Here is a 17,308-nt window from a genome sequence, read left to right as displayed (position 1 = left end):
ACCACACACCTGCGCAGATACGGTGCTTCAGGTTGCAGGCTTTGCATGTTGTGATCGGGCCTCCGGAATGGATCCCGTTCGCAACCAAAAGTACCACTGTATTTAAAAAGAAGAACGGTTTTAATCAACATAAACTTACAAGTATTTCAGTGATAAGTATGGGCCTGCTTTTGGCTAACGAGATGGTCAATATCTCCTCCCATCTGCTCTGCCGGGTAGTGGAATGAGGCTCCCCAGCCCTGAAATGGCTACTTCCCTGTCCCGCCTCAAAGCGTAACGGCTGAAAAGGGAAAGCGGGGGGCGGCCAACCTCCCCCCTCCCCGCGGCTGCCTCACCTGAGTCGCTCACCTCGCACAGTGCAGCCGAAGGAACTCTCAGCCACGGACCAGAGAGAGAGAGAGAGAGAACGCAAAAGCGCTGGCCTTCTTGCTGCACGTGCACAGGATCACATCATCCCTCCTCTTGCATGCGCACCGCCTCCCCTCCCCTCCCTGCAACCAACCAACCCACTCGTGGCATCAACGGACGCCGGATGCACAGGTCGCGCCCACGCACGGGATGCCGTACTTCCTTTCGCCATAGACCCATTAGACAGTGGTGGGTTCCGCAATTGCCGGGCGAGCCGGGTTCAGGACCCTGGCGTGCCGAATCTGGCCTGTGGGCCGTAGTTTGAGGACCCCTATCTTGGAGTGTCCCCCCGCCCCCGAGCCTACAGGCGTGAATTTCACCCTCTGATCCAGACGCCCACACTTCATACTGTTCACACCACATGCAGAGTCAAGGTGCAATGCAGAGAGGGAGCTGTGGAGCAGAATAGCCATAGATGACTCACACAACAAGCTTAAGGAGCATTATGCAAGAAAATGCTCCCCTCCTGAGCTCCATATCCAACGGCAACTAGCAAAATTTCCTGCAGTGCAAAGGGGTTGGATCAAGAGAGGAGAGGGGCGCCCGATGCCAACATCCTCGCAGCCTGGCAAGGCAAGGCCTCCACAAAGACCCACAGGCCACACAGACGTGTGTGTGTGTGTGTGTGATACCTGATGTGAAGCAAAGGCCTCAGCACTTTGAATGGCTCCTTCAAGGAGGAAAGGCCTTTAATCACAAGAGGAGGAATTCTCCTCTCTTGGAATTCTTAGAAGCACATAAGAAGAGCCTGCAGGATCAGGCCAAGAGCTCCGTTAGCCCAGCATCCTCTTCTCACAGTGCCTGGCCAGATGCCTGTGGGATGCAATGAGGGCATGAATGAAAGAGCCCTCGGTTTCCAGCAACTGGTACAGTCAAACCTCAGATCCTGAACGCCTCCGTTTTGGAACCTTGCGGCTCCCGAATGCTGAAAACCCAGAAGTAAATGCTCCGGTTTTCGAACAGTTTTCGGAAGCCAAATGTCCAACGCGGCTTCTGCTTGAGTGCAAGAAGATCCTGCAACCAGTCGGAATCCCTGCCTCGGTTGTCGAATATTTCAGAAGCCGAACGGGCTTCTGGAATGGATTATGTTCAACAACTGAGGTTTGACTGTACAGTGGTACATATGCTTCAAGTTACAGACTCCGCTAACCCAGAAATAGTACCTCGCGTTAAGAACTTTACTTCAGGGTGAGAACAGAAATCGCACAGCCGCAGCGCAGTGGCAGCAGGAGGCCCCATTAGCTATAATAATAATAATAATAATAATTTATTATTTGTTCCCCAGCCACTCTGGACGGCTTCCATAGAAACCAAAAATACACTAAAATATCACACATTAAAAACTTCCCTGAACAGCTAAAGTGGAACCTGAGGTTAAGAACTGTTTCAGGTTAAGAACAGACCTCCAGAACGAATTAAGTACTTAACCCGAGGTACCACTGTATTCAGAAGCATTCAAAATACAGCTCTCTCTTCCATGGCTTGGTCTGATCCTCTTTTCAAGGCATCCAAAGTCCTGCGGGAGTGAGTTCCATAGTTTAACTATGCGCGGTTCATTCATTCCCAGGACCTCTGCAGCATCTGCTTCTCTGCTGACATTCCTTGTTCTGGAATAAAGCCCAGTCCTTCCACAGGGGAAGAGAGACTCTGCCCGGACCAGACAGCAGTGGGTGCAAATCTTGGGCACATGATTATTGCCCTTTGGAACTCCCTGCCTACTGATATCAAGCAGGCACCTTCACTGCCTACTAAAACCATGCTTGCTTCAGCAAGCCTACCCAGAAGCTCAGGAAGTCGGTGCGAGCTTTAATTTGCTTGGGTATGTTAACTTTCTGTAGGTTTTTAAGCATTTCCATGAATTTTGCTTGATGTTTTTATCTTTTTGTATGCCTCTTTACAAAACGCGTGTGGCGCTGTGGTCTAAACCACTGAGCCTAGGGCTTGCCGATCAGAAGGTCAGCGGTTCAAATCCCCACAACGGGGTGAGCTCCCGTTGCTCAGTCCCTGCTCCTGCCAACCTAGCAGTTCGAAAGCATGTCAAAATGCAAGTAGATAAATAGGTACCGCTCCGGCGGGAAGGTAAACGGCGTTTCCATGCGCTGCTCTGGTTCGCCAGAAGCGGCTTAGTCCTGCTGGCCACATGACCCGGAAGCTGGACGCCAGAACCCTTGGCCAATAAAGCGAGATGAGCACCACAACCCCAGAGTCGTCCGTGACTGGACCTAATGGTCAGGGGTCCCTTTACCTTTAAACCTCTTTATGAGGTTGTTGCTTTTGTACAATCAAGCGATGTACACTTATTTTGTGAAACAGGTAATAAATAAGCAAATAAATGATAAATATTATTATTACTCAATTCCCTTCCCCCAAACTCTTGCAGAATATGAGATCATAAACCTTCCCATTTTGGAGATAAAAGACACAGGCTGAAATAAGCAGATCAGGCCTGGGGAGGGATGTGGCTCAGGATGGGGGCGGGGGGGGGGGCTGGAGGAAACTCCCAAGGGCCAGACAGAGACCCCTGGGGGCTGCATTTGGCCCCCCATGCCTGAGTTTCTTCGACCCTGGAATTGACAAGCAAAATGAACACCTTGTGACTCTTGGTCAAGGCCTAAAGTCCACAAAGGTTGGACCACACACACACTCCCTCGGTCAAGACTCCAGACATCTTCTTCTCCCACTTGCCGGCCATTAGGGCTCTTTATCGCCGGACACCAGGTAGCCTTGTGGCCTGATAGCACAAAACCCACAGGGTCCATTATAAAGACCCTCTTTGCCAGCCCACCCCTGCAGTGTGACCTCTCTGGAATTGCAAATATGACACTGGCCGAGATGACAGGCAGAATCCGTGACCAAGGAAAAGAGACGGCGGAAGAAGAATGGAGAAAATTCAAAAGTTATCTTAAGGACTATTATAAACTTAATGAATGTTAGAGTGTTGTGGTTTTCAGGAACAAAGGGATACAGTGATATAAGGTCAGAATACAGAGATGACTAAGATGACAGAGGTTGGAAAGCAACAATTGGGAGTTGCTATAAAATTATGGACATTGGGATGCAGAAAGGGGGGGTATGGGGAAGTCCCAGAAAAGAGGTTTATGAAAATATGTTATGAAATTATACGTGTATGTTTGTCTTTTTAAGTGTTTGTTTGTTCTTTAAAATTTTGTAAAACCAATAAAAATTTTATAAAAAAAAAAAGAAAACTCTCGCCCCCTCCCAGATCTTCTCCAGAAGTGAGTGGTGGGTCCGGCAGCGGACACTCAAAGATGCCTGTCACCGAAAGACAACCCATTGTTCTACTCTTCAGCCTTCCTCCAAAGCAAGCAGCTGCCTCGAGATCGGGGCCACGCCGTGTCCCCGTGGCAGCCATGACTCCAGGCGTGTGTGCACACATAGTCACAGGCCTGGAAGCCTCTGGGAGAGATTTACGAGTGTTTGTGTACTTGAGCGAAGGAAGGAAAGCAGCAGATCTCTAAACAACTGTGTCCACAGAGTTTACCTTTTCCTCTGCAATTCCCATCACAATAAATAAAAGGCGAAGCATTTCCCAATTCCAGAAAGCGGGGAGGACATGGACTGTGTGCTAAGTGGTGTTTTCGTTTTTAGGGCTCAGTTGCCCCCCCATCTCCTTCTGACAGTCGCACCAGGGACCCAGAGAGTTGGCTGGCTGGCAAAAAGGCTCCCCCCTTCCCGCTGCGTCTCTCCCCCGCCCCCTCCCTTCCTCCTGCCTGGCATTTTACGGGCAGTGAGCTGCCTATTTCTCTCTAGTAATAAAAGTTGGGTTGCCAGCTGCAGCTGCTGAGCGGGAGATTGGGGGGGGTGGCGAGATGGGGGAGAAAGTGGCTGTTTAGTCTCCAAGGACGGCTGCCAGGGAGGTTGGAGAGGGCAGGCAGGCGAGACCCCCATGGCCTTTCCGGGGTGCAGAGCAGGGACTCCCAGGGAGGGGGGGGGCAGGAGAGAGGGAGAGAGAGAGAGTCTCCCCCCCCCCCCGCCACGCTGCGGCTTCTGCAGAGCTGTTTACGCGTCCTGCCAGGCAAGAAGTTGGCCTTTTCCCCTGCGTCTGGCTGGCCAGGACGGCGGAAAGTCCAGCCAGCTTGGGATTCCCATCACCCGAAAACTCCATTCCAGGCCACACAAGTCCAAGATAAAAGGCTAGTTGCTTGGGGGAGGAGAAATGCCTTTTCCAGGGGGAGAGGCGTCTGCCTTGCTCTTTATGGGCCGGGAGAGGTGGGAAGGAGCACGCTACGGGAGGGGGCATCTCTCTCCGGGACGGGACGGGGGGCTGGCTTGAAAAGTCCTGCGTCTCCGGGAGGATATCAGCCCGTCTCTTGGCGCGGACACGCGGCAGTAAATAAGCAGTGGAAAGTTGTTGTTTTCCCCCGGGAGGGGGCGGCTCGCAATGTCTCTGCCTCTGGACCCGGGGGGGGGGGGCGTTTGGACATAACTTTCAGACTGGGGGCCTCCCTTAGGATGGAGTGGGGGCTTTTCCTTGGGAATGGGGGACGGAAGGAAGGATGGCTGTCTGTCTGGGAGGAGAAAGCGCAGCCGGGGAATGCGACGCGCGTTTGGAGAGGTTCCCGCTTCCCTGCCGTGCGCCCATCCCGTTCCCGTCGCCGCGGGCCTTACCTCGTCCTCCTCCGCGGTCCCGGGGCTGCTAGGGGCGCATGTTGGCCGCGGCTGCCCGCGCTCTGCTGCCTCCGGCCGGCCGGCGGAGGGTGCCGGTGTCTCGGCTCGGCTGCCTCCGGCTGGCTCGCTCGCTCGCCCGCGCCGTCCCGCCCCGCGCTGCCGCCGCCGGCGCGGCCAATCCGGGCGGGCGAAGGCGGCGTGTCTGGCGGAGGAGGGACGGCCAGTCCCCGCGGGGCGAGCGGCGGCTGCTCTCCGGGCGCGTTGCGCTGCGCAACGCTGCGCTGCCTACCCAACTGGCTGGGTAGCTAGAGGGGAGCCCGGACGGGTGACTGGCCGCCTTCTCCTGATCTGCGCCCCGAGACCATAGCTGTCAATTTACAGATTTGAAAATAAGGGACCAGCAGCCTCGAAAATAAGGGATCAGCAGCCAAAATAAGGGATTTTGCTCAGTTTATAAAGAGAAATCCGGCACTGATGGAGCCAGGCTGCTTTGGCTGCGACTGACTGTGTTTTGCAGGGGGTTGGACTAGATGATCCTAAGGGTCTACAACTCCCACCAAAGAAGAGTGGCAGACAAAACTGATGAACGACGTGGAGATGGCAAAGCTTGCAGGCAGAATTAGAAACCAGGAAAAGGACCTCTTTAATGAAGAATGGGGAAAGTTTATAATTTAGTTGAAAAGCTATTGTAAAGAGTTACATACATTGGTAGGATTGACAGAAAACCTGTAGTAAAAATTTGAACTATGGATGGACAGATGATTTATAAAAATAGAGTTATGGAAGGGATGCAGAGGGGGAAATCACGACATTAAGATGCTGCACTGGTTGGAGGGGATGCTAAGCAGCATGTCGGGGCTGCTGTCGTCCTGGCGCAAGGAGTTCCATCGGCCCTTCCCCGCCCGAGAGGGAGGGAGGGAGGGAGGGAGACTCTTGCCCATGCCGCTCCAGGCATGAGGTGGTTGCAGTGCCGCCACAGCCACTGAAGCACCGCCCTTCTGCGTCCCTCCCCATCCCCTCCTCTTCCTCCTCCCACAGGCCGCCTCCTCAGCCGCCACCGCCAGTGGCGTAGCGTGGGCTGTCAGCACCAGGGGCAAGGCAAGTAATTTGCGCCCCCTAACCCGTGGATTTGCGCCCCCTAACCCGTGGATTTGCGCCCCTAACCCTAACCCCCAGATGTTGCGCCCGGTGCGGCCGGCCCCCCCTGCACCCCCCACGCTACGCCACTGGCCACCGCCGCCTCTGGCTTCCCCTGGCAGCGCGGCAGAAGTCTCGCAAGAGAGGGGCTGCCTGCCCGCCCGCCACCCCCCGTCTCCTCACGACGTGCCCCTGAGGGGGAAGAGGGAGAGACGGAGACATGGCAGCTCATGTGTGCGCGCTCTCTCGAGGCGGAGGACCCCGAGCTGCTGCTTCCCTCCCAAGCCGGGCGAGCGTGAAACCCGGGAAATTTAAGGGACATCATCAATAAGGGACAGCAGCGGGAAATGGCGCTGGGATAAGGGAGTGTCCCGCCAAATAAGGGACAGTTGACAGCTATGCCTAAGACACATTTCCACGGGTGTGAGGGGGCCAACCCAGTGGGCTCTTCTCCTGCACAAGCCCTCTGCGCAAGGGCCCAGCTCTCCGAAGCGACCCTGGGCTTTTCTTGCCAGTCCTCCTTCTCTTCCAATGGGATTGCGCAGGAGAGCATCCTTGATTCCCTGATTTTCTTCTCTTGGTTTATTAGCAGACCTTAGAATCAGGGGAGCAAGCAGGCCATCTCCCCAAATTTGATCTAATTGTAAGGTAATTGGAAATTGAAGCCTCTCACTTTGTCTTCATTGAAGAGACCCCAAAATGAGGACAACCGTTGAGAACCTTCAACCCAAGTCAGGCTACAATCCTTAAATCCACCGGGGAAGGAATGATACAGGCAGGAGAGCCTTCTTCCCCAACCTGGTGCTATCTATATTTTGGACTACAGTTCCCATCAAGCCACTGTGGTAGCTGGGGACTGGTGGGAGTTGTAGTCCAGCGCATCCCCGACCTGGCCACAGTGATCCATGCAACTGTCACCTCCAGGCTTGACTACAGTGGTACCTCGGGTTACATACGCTTCAGGTTACAGACTCCGCTAACCCAGAAATAGTGCTTCATGTTAAGAACTTTGCTTCAGGATAAGAACAGAAATTGTGCTCCGGCGGCACGGCGGCAACAAGAGGCCCCATTAGCTAAAGTGGTGCTTCAGGTTAAGAACAGTTTCAGGTTAAGTACAGACCTCCGGAATGAATTAATTACTTAACCCGAGGTACCACTGTACTGTAATTCGCTCTATGCGGGGCTGCCCTTGAAACTGTCCCAGAAACTCCAGCGGGTGCAGAATGCTGCAGCGAGGCTCCTCACGGGGTCCCTGCCATGGGAGCATATTCACCCAGTGCTTTACCAGTTGCACTGGCTCCCAGTGGAGTATCAGGTCAGGTTTAAGGTGCTGGTCTTGACCTTTAAAGCCCTCTGTGGCTTAGGGCCCTTGTATCTAGGGGACCGGCTCTCCTGGTCTGCCCTGCAGAGGACCTTAAGTTCCACGAATAACCATAGTTTAGAGGTCCCGGGCCCTAAGGAAGTCAAACTATCCTCCACCAGGGCCAGGGCCTTCTCAGTGATGGCTCCGACCTGGTGGAATGCTCTGTCCCATGAGACCAGGGCCCTACAGGGTTTAACCTCCTTCCGTTGGGCCTATAAGACAGAGCTGTTCCGCCTGGCCTTTAATTTGAATTTAGCCTGATGTTTTATTTCCCTTCTCTTCCCTCCCCTTTTATGAAGATCACCCGCTCTGGGATCCCACAGCTAATTCTCCCCTGGCCTCCTCGCTGGCCTAAGTAGGACCAATTCAGCCAGCTAACCCTGGGGATTATCTAATTGATTTTTGATTTTTAATTTTATTGTTATTCATGTTTTTATACTGTATTTTATGCTGTTTTTATAATTAAGCGTTTTAAAGTGTTTTAAATTTGCTGTTAACCGCCCAGAGCCCGGTTTTTGAACCGGGAAGGGCAGGGTATAAATAAACATTTATTATTATTATCATTATCCCGAGGGCACCGGGTTGGGGAAGTCTGACTTAAATCATGGCATGGAGAAAACGAATAGAGAACAGCTTTTCTCCCTCTCTCACAACACTAGGGTGGAATCTAGACATGTATAAAAAACATTGTGAAAATGTTTTTGTTTGTTTGTTTTTTAAAAAATGTTTTTGAAAAATATATTGAATTTGCCATAGCTCACCATTGCCATCTAGTGTCACATTTCTATAATGCACTTTACAACACACTTAGAATGCATTATTTGCAGGGAATTGGACAAATTCATGGAGGGGAGAGCTGTCCATGGCTCTGAGCCGTGATGGTTATGTTTGGCCTTCACAGCTGGAGGCAGAAATGTTTTTGAATACCAGTTGCTGGAAACTGCAGAGAAGAGAGTTGCTCCTGTGTTCGAATCCTGCTTGTGGGTTTCCCCTTAGGGCATCTGGTTGGACCCTGTGTAAACAGGATGCTGGACTAGATGGGCCAATGGCCTGATCCAGTAGCCTCTCCTTGTGTTCTTCAATTAATGAGACTTCTGGAGTCAACGCGGAGGAAGCAAAAGCTGAGAAGGGCTTGGCCATCCACACACCAGGGCGGGTCATTGGGTTGCAAATGGTATTTTTAATTTTGAATCACTTTTCTAATTTCCGGAACTTGACATGCTGGTATTTTCAGGTTTTTCAAAGCTATAAATAGTCCCACTTTCCCGTGTCTGTGGAAATATCAATTATCCTTGCTGGATTTTCCATGGGGCGGGGGAATGAAAAGGGTGCCAGCAGCCTCCTGCCTGCAGGCGTCCCAGACACAACTGGTTGGCCACGGCAAGAGCAAAAACACTGGACTAGGTGGGTCCCTTGGCCGGATCCAGCAGCCAGGACTTTTTATTACAACCTGAAAAAAGGCTTCACAAAGGTCAACAACAAGAACATAGGAAGGTGCCTCATACAGAGATGTTGGAGATTGACCTGGCAACCTTTTGCGAGGAAAGCAAACCGGAGAGTTTTGTCCTCCCAGCTCTGATGGGTATCACATTCCAATGGCAGGAGAGAGATCCCCAGCAATCAAGGATCATTTACCGTATTTTTCGCTCTATAACCAGACCATAACACGCACGTAGTTTTTAGAGGAGGAAAACAAGAAAAAAAAATATTCTAAACGAAATAGTGGATATATGATTTTTGTGGTTCATGCTGTGGCCACACACATGTGATCTGACAGTGAGTTTGGAGTAGCCCAATGCAAAAATCCTGAGGATCCATGTGGATCCATGCTTTGTAACCATGGAGGAGGGAAGGAAGGGGAACCATGGATCCTCTGCTCACGACTGCAGCAGATCCCCCCGCCACCCACAGGCATTCGCTCCATAACACGCACAGACATTTCCCCTTACTTTCTAGGCGGAAAAAAGTGAGTGTTATGGTGCAAAAAATATGGTATATTCTTTTGTTCTGTCCCCAAAATGAGAATCATCATCATCATCATCAATTTAATTTATACCCTGCCCTCCCCAGCCAAGACCGGGCTCAGGGCTGCTAACACCAGGTATAAAAACAACTTAAAAACAAGATTAAAGTACAACATTAAAATGCAGCCTCACTTCAGTAGAAACTCAAATCAAAAACTTTTGGGGGATGTGCTGTGGCGATCACACAGGGTCCCCGGACATTTCACTGTCTATGGATCCCTGTGCAACCACTTGATTTCTCGCTGCCACCACCCAGACCCTACCTGGTACAATACTGAGTCCAGCTTATTTATTGCAGTTTAACAAGCGTGTGGTTTCATAAACGATATCGGTCCATTACAGTCATGGGGTGCCTATCCAGACCTATAACTTCCGCTACCTGCTCTCACTCACTAAACCACCTCTCAGATATTTACTTGACTTCCTAGCTCCTAACTGTTCCTGACTCAACTTATTTCGCTACACTAACTCAACCGGGGACGCGGGTGTCGCTGTGGGTTAAACCACAGAGCCTAGGACTTCCTGATCAGAACTTTGGTGGTTCGAATCCCCGTGATGGGGTGAGCTCCCATTGCTCGGTCCCAGCTCCTGCCAACCTAGCAGTTCGAAAGCATGTCAAAGTGCAAGTAGATAAATAGGTACCACTCCGGGGGGAAGGGAAACAGTGTTTCCGTGCGCTGCTCTGGTTTGCCAGAAGCGGCTTAGTCATGCTGGTCACATGACCCGGAAGCTGTACGCCGGCTCCCTCGGCCAGTAAAGCGAGATGAGCGCCGCAACCCCAGAGTCGGCCACGACTGGACCTAATGGTCAGGGGTCCCTTTACCTTTACCTAACTCAACCTCCCCACAGACTCTATCCCCATTCAATCCCACTCCAACCAACCACCCAACTCCCAACGAACTCCCCTTTCGCCCCTCCCAGAGCTGGTTTTATAGTCCCTCTGACTCCACCCCCTGGGTTCTGATTGGGTAACTGGTTTAACTATTTCACCTCCAGCACTCTCATATGTTAGCCCTGGATCTGGCAGCCCTGGATCTGGCCAAAAGGGGTCCCATCTAGCCTTGCGGTCTCTTCCTTGCAGTGGCCAACCAGGTGGCCAATGTGGGAAACTTGCAAGCGGATTGGGGCACGACAGCAACCTCTGCATTAGTGATCCTGAGCATCTGGAACGCAGAACGAAGCTGCCAAGATGGTCAAACTCACAATGACAAATATTATGCAATAGGATAAGCTTTGCAGCCTGAGACTTCCGTTTGAGTCTCTGATTTAAAGAGTCATAAACAAGACAGTAAAATATGCTTCCATTTCTCTCTGCACCATGTGTCTCTGTACAGCCATAAATCTTGCTTTCCCACCCATTATAAAATAATCAGCATTTGGCTTGTCCTGGAGAGTCAGGAAAGGGGCAACAGAGAGAGGTTCTGACCATCCTTCTTTGAACGGGGGGGGGGGGGGGGGCGGCGGCAGACAAGGGCCTCTGGATAAGTTGCTGCTTATCTGGGGAGAGATGGTCCAAGGTTCTTGCAGAATACCCAGAAGAGATTCTCTCCCATCTGCCTTGAAAGTGCAAGCCTCAGTAAATCTTCTCAGCTTTGAGCCAGCCAAACGTGGTCTCATCGAAATCAATGCAACAACAACAAGTTAAAATGAAACTTACACCATCAGTTCAATTGATTTCAGTGGGACATTTGTTGTTGTTTAGTCGTGTCCGACTCTTTGTGACCCCCTGGACCAGAGCACACCAGGTACTCCTGTCTTCCACTGCCTCCTGCATTTAGGTCAAACTCAGGCTGGTAGCTTCGAGAACACTGTCCAGCCATCTCGTCCTCTGTCGTCCCCTTCTCCTTGTGCCCTCCATCTTTCCCAGCACCAGGGTCTTTCCCAGGGAGTCTTCTCTTCTCCTGAGGTGGCCAAAGTCTTGGAGCCTCAGCTTCAGGATCTGTCCTTCCAGTGAGCACTCAGGGCTGATTTTCTTCATAATGGAGAGGTTTGATCTTCTTGCAGTCCATGGGACTCTCAAGAGTCTCCTCCAGCACCAGAATTCAAAAGCATCCATTCTTCGGTGATCAGCCTTCTTTATGGTCCAGCTCTCACTTCTATACATCACTACTGGGAAAACCAGAGCTTTAACTATATGGACCTTTGTTGGCAAGGTGATGTCTCTGCTTTTTAAGATACTGTCTAGGTTTGTCATTGCTTTTTCCCCAAGAAGCAGGCGTCTTTTAATTTCGTGGCTGCTGTCACCATCTGCAGTGATCATGGAAAGTAAAATCTCTCACTGTCAGTGGGACATAGGCAGTGCTTTTTTCTAAAAAGAAATAAACAAATTTGCTACTTATATTGAAATACTGACCCTCAATGAAGCCAAACTAAGATTCACAAAATGTTCAGGGGTATGCACACCCCTGCGTCCCCCCAGAAAAAAAAGCACTGGACCTAGGCATCTTTAACTCAAGTTGGACCAGGGCCAAGGAATGCGGATATATAATCTATTTTAAAGTATATCTCCCCCAGTAATCTTGGAAAGCAGTTTATCAAGGATGCTGGGAACTGCAGCTCTGCAAGGGGAAAACTACAGTTCCCAGGATTCTTGCTGCTGTTGGTGAAATATGAATAAGAGCCCGCAGGATCAGGCCAATGGCCCATTTAGTCCAGCATCCTCTTCTCACTGTGGCCAATCGGATGCCCATTATGGGAAACCCGCAAGCAGGATTCAGCTCCTGTGGTTTCCAGCAACTGAGATTCAGAAGCATTTACAGTCATACCTTGGATTACAGACGCTTCAGGTTGCACATTTCCGGGTTATGGACGGGCCGAAACCCAGAAGTACCAGAACGGGTTACTTCCAGGTTTCGGCGCTGGTGCATGCACAGAAGTGCTAAATCGCGCTTTGCGCATGTGCAGAAGCACCGAATTGCAACCCGCATGTGTGCAGATGTGGTGCTGCGGGTTGTAAACGTTGCAGGTTGCGAATGTGCCTCCCGCATGGATCACGTTTGCAACCCCGAGCATCCACTGTACTGCATTGGTAGGCAAACTAAGGCCCGGGGGGCGGATCCGGCCCAATCGCCTTCTCAGTCCGGCCCGCAGACAGTCGAGGAATCAGCGTGTTTTTACAAGAGTAGAATGTGTGCTATTATTTTAAATGCATCTCTGGGTTATTTGTGGGGCATAGGAATTCATTCCCCCCCCCCCGAAAAATAGTCCCCCCCCACAAGGTCTGAGGGACAGTGGACCCTGCTGAAAAAGTTTGCTGACCCCTGGTTTACTGTATCTGCATAGCAGTCACGGCTAGTAGCCTCCAATTGCCTTGACCTACCTCCTTGCCTTTGTGCAGTCCTCTTTTAAAGCCATCCATGTGACTCTTGTTTTTCCTTATCAGGCTTTTCTCGCATGCCCTGAGCCCTGTGGAAAGTCCAGCAAGAAATGAAAATCAATAGGAAAGCCTATGGTGCTGGACATTAAGCAAAAAATAAATAAAAAGCAGAAGGGAGGGCAGAGAGAAGAGTGTTGGTGAAACAGGAAAAATTCCTGTTTATATCTTTCGGGTGGCACTGTGGGTAAAACCTCAGTGCCTAGGACTTGCCGATTGGTCGGCGGTTCGAAGGCACACCCCGCGGCGGGGTGAGCTCCCATCGTTCGGTCCCAGCTCCTGTCCACCCAGCAGTTCGAAAGCACCCCTAAGTGCAAGTAGATAAATAGGTCCCGCTTTATAGCGGGAAGGGAAATGGCGTTTCCGTGTGCTGCGCTGGTGCTGGCTCGCCAGAGCAGCTTTGTCACGCTGGCCACGTGACCCGGAAGTGTCTGCGGACGGCACCGGCTCCCGGCCTCTAAAGCGAGATGAGCACGCAACCCTAGAGTCGGACACGACTGGCCCTGACGGGCAGGGGCACCTTTACCTTACTATCTTTCAATGGTCTAAAGATGGCTTGGAGTAAATGCTTTCTGGGCTTTGTTAGGTTAGATCATGCCTGGGGCAAGAAGAGATTGAAAAATGGAATCTAAAAATCGAGTTAAAAGCAACAACCACAAACCCTAGAGCAATCTTTGAACTGAAATGTTTAAAATTCTGCACCTGACTTGAAGCTGCACAAAATTGGGAGCCTGTTTTTGCAGCACCATGCATAGCCAGCAGAGGGCAGCACATGTTTAGTCTAGGTCTGCAGAGAGGGGAGGGGGTGGATGAGGAATTCTGCGTGTGCTGATATTCAGCTCTGCAAAACAAGCTTCAGAAACCCTCTCAAATAAGACAGCTGCTTCAAAGTTAGTCGAAGGTGATTCTGCAAACCTGGTTGCCACTGGTGTTTATGGAAGAAAGCATCTGCCAGGAAACTGAGGCTGGGCAAGAATGTCTGTCTGCAGGGCATAAATCCTGACAAGGCAGATGATGCAGCAGAGTGAAGAAATGTGGTTCGGAGGGACTGGAGGGGCATCGTGAGCCTCCCTGCACCCAAATAATGCTTGGGATTTTGTCAGCCCTGTAAAGGTAAAGGGACCCCTGACCGTTAGGTCCAGTCATGGCTGACTCTGGGGTTGCGGCGCTCATCTCGCTTTACTGGCCGAGGGAGCCGGCGTACAGCTTCCGGGTCATGTGGCCAGCAGGACTAAGCCGCTTCTGGCGAACCAGAGCAACGCACGGAAATGCCGTTTACCTTCCCGCCAGAGCGGTACCTATTTATCTACTTGCATTTTGACATGCTTTCGAACTGCTAGGTTGGCAGGAGCAGGGACCGAGCAACGGGAGCTCACCCCGTCGTGGGGATTCGAACCGCCGACCTTCCAATCGGCAAGCCCCAGGCTCTGTGGTTTAGACCACAGCGCCACCCACATCCCTTGTCAGCCCCATAAGCAATAATAAAATCACTTAATTGGAGAGTTGGAAGGGTCCCTAAGAGTCATCTAGTCCACCCTTTGCAATTTAAGAATGGAAAGCGGTTTTTCCCCGTGACCTGCCATTGACCAACACAGAACTAATTTTAGGTGTGAGCAAAACGGGTGGGGCAGGGAGGAAGAATATAGTAATCAGAAACAATATTTCTGAGATGTTGGGGAATAGAGAAGAGTTGCGGCGTTTTTTCCACCCTGGATTATATATTAGCTTCATTCCCCCCACCCCCCACAGAAGCAGCTTTTTCTAGCGTCTCTTGGCGCTGCAACTTTCCCCTTCTCTGGAACACACACAGAAAAAGAAAAGAAAAGTTTGATTATAGATTCCATTCTCACGGTATGCAATGATTTAACCAGAGCTTGGATGACCACATGGACGCTTCAGATGAGATTCCAGCATTGGGGTCCCTTCCAACTCTACAGTTCCAAGGTTCTGAAATAATTTTAAATCTTTGTTCCTTGTTTGGAGGATAGTTGAGAGTTCTCACCTATCAAAACCATCCCTTGTCATTGCTATGCAGAATTTGGGTTTTCTTGAGATTCAGCTGATGGGCAGCTTTGAAGACAGTTAGACAGACATGTACATACTTATGTTCCTGGGTGGGGTTGGGCTTCCTTGTTTTATTTTTAAATGCTTATTTAATTCTTACTTGGACTCAGGGCTCCCCCCCCCCAGCCAGAACTCACTGGGACTCAGTTCTGACAGCTCTCAGGTGGGCACCATTGCCATTATAAGAAAACAAGGACTCATTTTCCTTTTGGATTTTCCTGGCTCCTGCATCCTGGACTGATCTCTAGCAGCATACACCTAAGACCACCAGAGCCCAAATTTCTGGAATTTCATATACAGTAGTTGGGTGCAGCTGGGATAATGTAGGAAGCTTTAACTAGAGGCCTGGAAGAATGTAGGTGGTTCCATGTAGAATTCAGAGAAGGTTAAGTTGCACTTCACATCAATTTTGCTTTATTGCTCTTCTGCGCAGAGTTAAAAAGTTTAAGCTGCACAATCAATATAATCGTTCCTTGCATAGACTCTTCCTTGCATATTTTTCTCCCCCCAACATTCATTTATGCATAATGTGATTTTTCGTTGATGCTCATATCGTTCATAAACTCAAAATGCAGTTACTGGCCTTCTGCTGATGTCTTTAAAATGTATATTTGTGTAAGCTTCTCTGGTCTTGCATCCACATCACCCTCTCATTCATGGAGGCAAATTAAGAACCTTGTTTTCAGAAAGGAAAGGGTTAAACCTTCCCTTAAATCATAAAAAAGGCGAAATCTCAGGGTTTTCTTTCCTTTTTTCAGCTCAGAGGGGCTGGAGTCCTGGCTTATGCTGCCCTCTGCTGGTCATTTCTTGCATGATCCACAGTGGACACCATTTTTTTAATTTTATTTTTCTGTTGGTTGAGAAAAAGATTTACAGACTGTGCAATCCTAGTCATGTCAAGTCAGAAGCAAGTCCTGCTGAATTCAGTGGGGCTAAATCCCAGATAACCGAGGTTAGGATTGCAGCCTTATCTCTCCCCCACCTCCAAAATAATGTACAATTTTCAAAACGGGACATAGCGAGGCTTTGAGAACGCCCGGCCCTGGATGGCGGCGGCAGCAGCAACCAACCACCACCTCTTTAAATAGACTGCTTAAAAAAGAAAACAAGCAAACTAGACACTTTTTACTATTTTAATGATTTGTTAACTGTTTTTCTCATGAAAGCTGTTCTGGCTGCTTTGTCAGCTGAAGAATGAGGGGTAAGAATGCATTAACCGTAACAATAAACAGCACATTTTCCAAATGTAGACATTTCTTCAAGCTATAAAGAGAACAGCGGGGGCTTATTTAATTTGGCTGCGACAAGTTTAGATGGATTTGGAGCTGGCTGAACTTCTGCACCCAGTGGGTGACGTTTCTGCGTCAAGGAGGGCTCAAAAGGAGGCTCAGAGCATCTCCCCAAGGACCCAAGCTGCTCCAAGGTCTCAGTAAATGACTTGGATGAAGGAGGAGGAAGAAGAAGGGGTGCTTATCAGAGATGCAGAGAGCATGAAGTGGGAGGGAGACCGAGATCACAGCAAAGACAACCCACAAGATCCAGAATTATTTTGACAGGCAAGAATCATAAAATCATAAAATCACGAAGTTGGAAGGGACTCCCAAAGGCCATCTAGTCCAACCCCATTGTCAGTGAAGTTCACTCTTTTTTCAAGGAAGCAAACAGATAACTCAGCAACACTTCCAAGTAGGTCTTGCCCTGATGGAGCAATTGCCAGGACTGACGGCCCATGCTTTCCACCATTCCTAAGGCTCCAGCAGATATTTGAGGAATTAAGATTGCCAGAAGAAATATCAACAACCTCAGATATGCAGATGACACAACCTTGACGGCAGAAAGTGAGGAGGAATTAAAGAACCTTTTAATGAGGGTGAAAGAGGAGAGCGCAAAATATGGTCTGAAGCTCAACATCAAAAAAACGAAGATCATGGCCACTGGTCCCATCACCTCCTGGCAAATAGAAGGGGAAGAAATGGAGGCAGTGAGAGATTTTACCTTCTTGGGCTCCATGATCATTGTAGATGGTGACAGCAGTCATGAAATTAAAAGACGCCTGCTCCTTGGGAGAAAGGTGATGGCAAACCTAGACAGCATCTTAAAAAGCAGAGACATCACCTTGCCAACAAAGGTCCGTATAGTAAAAGCTATGGTTTTCCCTGTAGTGATGTATGGAAGTGAGAGCTGGACCATAAAGAAGGCTGATTGCCCAATAATTGATGCTTTTGAATTCTGGTGCTGGAGGAGACTCTTGAGAGTCCCATGGACTGCAAGAAGATCAAACCAATCCATTCTGAAGGAAATCAGCCCTGA

General features: G+C 50.1%; 1 protein-coding gene across 1 annotated transcript in view; it reads right to left on the bottom strand.

The window, feature by feature from the left end:
* Window positions 1–5,160, bottom strand: part of IL11RA (interleukin 11 receptor subunit alpha) — a 148,421-nt gene extending 143,261 nt beyond the window's left edge. Inside the window, exon 1 of the mRNA XM_081213086.1 lies at window positions 5,038–5,160. The gene's annotated coding sequence lies outside the window, so the exon portion shown is untranslated. The remainder of the gene's footprint in view (window positions 1–5,037) is intronic.
* Between the last annotated feature and the right edge of the window lie 12,148 nt (window positions 5,161–17,308).

The sequence above is a fragment of the Podarcis bocagei genome (genome assembly GCF_964188305.1).
Source record: "Podarcis bocagei genome assembly, chromosome: 11".
Classification (NCBI taxonomy): Eukaryota; Metazoa; Chordata; class Lepidosauria; order Squamata; family Lacertidae; genus Podarcis; species Podarcis bocagei.
This window is presented reverse-complemented; position numbering and strand designations above follow the sequence as displayed.